At 39.3% G+C, this 6,000-nt stretch overlaps 1 protein-coding gene across 1 annotated transcript in view; it reads right to left on the bottom strand.

Moving 5' to 3' along the window:
* Positions 1-944: 944 nt before the first annotated feature.
* Positions 945-6,000, bottom strand: part of SKOR2 (SKI family transcriptional corepressor 2) — a 41,632-nt gene continuing 36,576 nt past the window's right edge. The window contains 1 exon segment of the mRNA XM_005865761.2: positions 945-1,627. The gene's annotated coding sequence lies outside the window, so the exon portion shown is untranslated.

Here is a 6,000-nt window from a genome sequence, read left to right as displayed (position 1 = left end):
ACAGTTGCCAGTCTTAGAAATGTGTGACATATCTGAAGGGCTGTGTGAGCCCCCTACCTAGATCCAGGCTTCTCCTGGAAGAACACTCCAAAGAGAACATCCTGCCCTCAGTATCAGTATCAGTATCAGTATCTTCAGATTATCTCCCGCTAGTCGTTGCTGAGAACCCATCCTCAGACTCCAGGACTTGGTGTACATCCCTTCTCTGACCAGCTTCCAATTCTTCATAGGCTAGGACGAAAATCACCGTGAGTATCCCTCCTTTGATTTTCTAATGTGGCAGCTAAGGATAAAAAAAAATTATCTCAAGGATAAATAGTGAAGCTTTTTAGGATAATTCATGATAATGAAGATGGTGGAGGGAAGTATCAAATATCACAGTGATGCACTTTAAACCTCCTTGGAAATCTGTCCAGGGATGCCATTGGTGAGCTGCCTCTTTGGTTAGGATGGTTCTTGGCAGCCTCAGCGTAGACGGTCATCCACAGTAGACTCTGTGCAGCCCAGCACTACCTGAATCCTGGCCTCAAAGGAGTCATCATTTGGGCCCTTCTATTTCTCTGAAAGGCAGGATTTTTGGCATAAATTGATCTCATGGACTTTGACTCAACATCACAGTAAGGAGGAAGGCACAATATGAACTCCATCGCCAACATGTCAGAAGACCTAGCAGGGGTTTAGAACATTCCTTTACTCATATCAGGGTCCTAATGTGATGGGAGGACTCCAGCTGCAAACAATGGCCAAAGGCTAATCTAGACTTTAATAATCATTTTGGAAGGAATACTGTTTTCAAAAATAATTTATTCAAATATCTTATGCCAAAATAATTCTAAAAAGTATTAGTTTCTCTTAGTTGACCCCAAGCAAACGTGCATTTGACTACATGAACACAACTATTATTTCATAGTGTTTTTTTTATTATAGACTTTTTTTTTATCCACATGAATGTTAAAGAAACTACAACAGAGTTAAATACCATTTTTGATAACATGATTATATTCTTAATTACACTCAATATTAAACTGTAAAATATTTCCAGAGGAATACAATCTGCATTCATACAGCAGGCAAAGTACCAGAGAGGAAGGGGCCACGTGAAAGTCCGTCCAGTTTGCTATGAAAAGCAGTTTACACGGCTGATGCCATCCTAGCTGTCGAAACGTGACCCCCCACTCCAAGGACAGGTTTTGTGTTTTCTTTCCACAAAGAATCACTTCTTCAAAAGTTACAGACAGTCTTTAGAGCTGCCCTCTCCACGTGTGCAACACTGAGCTCACTTGGGACCGTCCATGAATTTCCCACCCTGGTTGGCTAACAGCACTCCCAACGCTCTGGGTTCAGTTGGCCTTTAAAAACACAAAGACTCAAACTTTGGTTCCACCAAAATATGCGACAAGCGTTGACGGCTCTGGTTGGCTCCCCCTCCCCCCACTAACGAACGGCCGCCACAGTCTATCTTACATGGTTGTCCATGCGGCTTTGAGGTCACTTGTCCTTGGGTTCTCCTGAACCTGATTTTCTATTTGATTCCCAAGCCCTTTCAATCGCAGTCTTTGTGTGGGTCGGAAGTGCTCAGTGGCAGGCTGTATCTTACAAGAGAACAAGAGTAAGTGGTTCTGTGCACCTGGGATAAGACAAAAAGCACGGAATGACAACCTCAGCGTGATGCAATCGGATAATTTAAAAACATTTAAAGTATTATTTAGTATATCCTTAAGAGAAGACATTTTTAGTACAGTTTGGACAAAAACTTTTAAACAGTGACCATAAAATCATCTTTTTAATGTATACTTGCATCTCCATGAACATTGAGCCAAACTAGAATTACCAAGTCAGAGTGTGATGGTTCACTATGCGTTCTTTACGTAAAGCCATTGTGTTGGATTCTAGAAGCTCCCATCTGTTGTTGGGCAAACGTTAAGACAGCCTGTGGTGAAAGTGACAGACAATTTCATGCTCTGGGGCTCTGTGGGCCTTGGCTGGATGGCCCAAGTTACATTTACATCTATCTCTCCTGTCCTGGGATGTTAGGGCAACTGTAGAAGTACCCCTGAAAGTTTGTGATTCAGCATCAATGAAACCACTGGATTGGTTATGAACTGGATTTTAGTAACTAATACTAGAAAATGTGAATTAGGCCACAATTTTAGGCCAGGAATAAGAGGAGAGCAGATGAAGTGTGGGCTTCAGAGCAGGGTAGCCTGGCTCAAATCCTGCCACTTGCTAGCAGTGGGACCACAGATAGCTTACTCTTCTCTCTGCATCTCAGTTTTCTCAGCTGTAGAATGGAGAAAGTAGTAGCACTTCTCTCAGTGGGTTGTTTTGAAGATTAAGCAGGATAATTGACAATGTGCTTTGAACAGTGGGAGCACATTGTCCTTATCAGTGAAGACTCTTGAAAAAGCTTGGTCCTCTTATGTCTGACTACAGATGAGAGAAATGAATATGCCATTCCACTCCCCCTCCCCATCTTCGATCTCTACAAAAAGAAGACACAGAAAGTTCAATTGCAATCCCGCAACATCCTTTTAAGACCTTTCTTTTGTTGTGATTTTTGTAATAATTATTTGATAAGTAAAATAAAACAACGAGAGTTGACCAAAGAGGTAGATATTGTTAGCATAGGGAAAAAATCCTACTTTCAAACTCTCCAGAAGGATGCAAAGTAGTAATTGTGATGAAGACAATGCAGACATAAGGCAAATGTAGGTGGGTCATGCCCTTGAGTGTTGTACATGATCTTGAACAGGAAAGGAGAGAGAATGTGACAGGAGATTTGCATGCAAGAGTCACAATTTTAGAGCTGGCAAAGACTTTGATCTGGTTTGGCTATCACATTTTATAGATGAATGTGAGATACAAAGAGATCAAATGATATTACTCAAGATAACACTGGGAGATAGTATCAGATTTAGAAGCTAAATTTCTCAAAACCGACCAATGATTTAGTAAGACAGAGAAGTGGCTTTAGAGTCACTTCTGACCTGGATCGAATCCTGGCTTTATCACTTACAGCTAAGTGACCTCACTGAGTGAGCCTCAGTGTTCTCATGCATGAATTAGGAATAATAATAGGATCTACTTTATGGAGTTCCAAGGACCAAAAAAGATAGTGTGGCAAAGAATTTGTCTGCTACCTGGCATGATTAGTGCTCAATAAATGGCAGTTATTATCATTTCCAGCTTGGCCAATGAGTTTCTGTGTGACTATGAATGAGCCATTTCCTGTGATGCACTTTCCACTTATATCAAATGACTTGAGTTCTCTGTGAAATACATGGCTGTTTCAACCAGGTACATGGATGACATTTGCATAACGTTAAATGATGCTTGGAAGAAAAAGAATGTAAAGTAATAACTAAATTAGTGTTGACATGGCATTTTTATTTGGGGTGATTTTACACAGATTACACTGGGGTGTCTGTGCAGGACACAGAAACAACCAAAATAAGGAAGACTGTCAGGAATAATTCTGGTTGTTAAAAGCAATCCCAGATGAAAGAATAATATGCACAAAATTTTGAAATATTTTTCAAATCGTTTCCATTGTACTCATGAGTTCACAATGAAACAGATATGCAGAGCAGTAGAATGTCTAATCTACTAAGGCTTGTTTTAGGAGGTAGTTTGAAGATAAATAAAATAAACTACACATTACACAGCTGGTAGCTAAACAAATAGAATTCATTGCTCCAAAGGGGACTACACCTCGGTTGAAGAAAGGCTTATATAAATCCATGGGTAATGGATCTTTAAGGACTTACCAAGGGAAAGGTAAGAGTATTCAGTGTACATGCCTAAATTTTGAGATTGGTATTGTTAAGAACAACAATTTGGCTTTTTAAATGGGATTACATAGTAAATAATCAGGGTGGACCTTTATTTCGACTCAACATGGAATTTCTTATGTCCTAATGTAGTGCAAAAAAAGATTTGTAGAGCAGTTATATGTGGCAGTACTTGCTCAGCTTATTAAGTGGATTGCCTGTGGTTTTGAAAAGCTTCCTCCGCTTAATAGTCATATTGGAATCCACTAGGTGGCAAGAACACAGCACACTACCTTAAGGGTCACTCTTGCATAAGACATTAATGCATCAGTCCCTAATTTGGAAACCTGCGGTCACTCAGCAAGACAGAATTTGTCTCTCTCCCTCAGTGTAATGATTTTTATTTTGTAATCTCTCTTGGGGTAATTCCTTGCAGGCTTGGCATGTTGAGAATCAAATACTGCCTCTAACAATATGGTCGTGATTCTCTGCTTGGCTGATTTAGCTCAGCATTTAAGTAACCACTAATCTTCTGAAAGCACCAGGGTCTACTTAGAGAAATCCCTGTTGTCTGCAAGGATGGAAACAAAATCAGCATGGAGGAAGCATTAGTTACTAAACACAAATCAATCTTTTTTTCCACCTAGCTGGATGCTTTGTCACCCTCAGAGGCGTGGTTTCTGGGCAGTGAATCTTCATTTGTAGGTGTAAGAGCAGCTCAGGTCTGACAAGCAAGGAAGATGAGTTGGGGAAGTGGAAGGAGTAAAAAGAGAGTTTATTGAAGTTCCTAAGTATAAATCAAACTACAGTCTAATGGATGAATCTCACAAATATGGAGTAAAAGAAGCCAGACACATGTATTGTATGACTTGCATGACTTTATCATTTGTAGACTTTGTTCTACTTCCATTAAAGGTTACTAACAAAAACATCCTAATATATTCTCTTTGGTTTGAAAGACAATTACTTTGACACTTTGGGTTTATCAGCATTAATCTGGATGATTCATGCCTTGTTTTCCTTGATATTCTGGGTTAAGATTTACTGGAGTTTGAATGTTTTAAAATTATTCATTTCACACTGCTGGTGCAAACCTGTGTACTATAATGCAAAATTGCCCAAAGTCAACTTCAGATTCAAGAAAAATACTTGAATCTAAAGAATGCAGTCAAGCTTACAGGACCATTTGTGTATGACTTCATGGAGATGAAAACAAAATAACTAATTATTTGACCATCTCTGCTGCAGAAATATCTGCTCACAGAGAAGACAGGAAATGCAAACATTAGAATAAAGTAGGCACTGGATCTAAAGTTAGGAGTCCTGGCTTTGCAACACAGACATAAAAGATCACATCTCTTCACTGTACCTCAGTTCCCTGTGCGTAAAATGAAGAGAAAGCATATGAATGAGAGTATGTCTTGGAAAGAGTTTTGAGCTCCAGATGAAATGTGACATAATTAAAACAAATACTAAAGATTACCACTAATATAGATGATGCAAGAAGTGGGACTGTCATTTGCCCAGAGAAGAGGATGCTTTTGATATGCATGAAAGAAAGAGAAGAAACCATGAGCCTGTATTGTATGATCGAAATTATTTTTGCCAATAAATTCCATTGAGTTGAAAATATGTTCCAGAGGGAAGAAGTGGGAAGAACCATTCTGATGGGAATGGCCAAACTGACAAATGACCACAATCCTAGTTGGCCATGAACATTTACAAAAGCTACCTCTGACATCTGAGGTATTCTACCATCTTGTTACTTACTTTTCTGATTTAGCAATTCCAATTGTTAAGTCATCCTAACATATTGTTACAGGAAAAACAAAATCCTAGTTTTTTCATCCCTAACATTCTAATAACTATATGTCTTCTTCCATAAAAATAAAAAACTTGCTTTTGAAATGTTTAGTTATATTCTGAATATAGTCATTGAATTTTCACTGTGTTCTTTCCCTTAGGAGCCCAGAGTATTTGTCTTTCAAATTGTTGCTGGGGATGCAGCCTTGAACCTGGCTTCAGCTATAGAGAAACTATTATTGGTTTAGGGAAAGAATGAAGCAGAGGCTCTCACAGGTCTATAGTGGTCATCTCACCACCTATCAGTAATTCACTCAAAGTCAGATTCAAGGAAGACTCTTTGGAAGCAAGAGCGAGCCTGAGAAGATGAGACACTAAGCATGACTTGCTGACACTCCAGGGGCAGTAATTACTCTCGAGGGGCAGT

This window comes from Myotis brandtii, unplaced genomic scaffold (genome assembly GCF_000412655.1).
Source record: "Myotis brandtii unplaced genomic scaffold, ASM41265v1 scaffold212, whole genome shotgun sequence".
NCBI lineage: Eukaryota > Metazoa > Chordata > Mammalia > Chiroptera > Vespertilionidae > Myotis > Myotis brandtii.
This window is presented reverse-complemented; position numbering and strand designations above follow the sequence as displayed.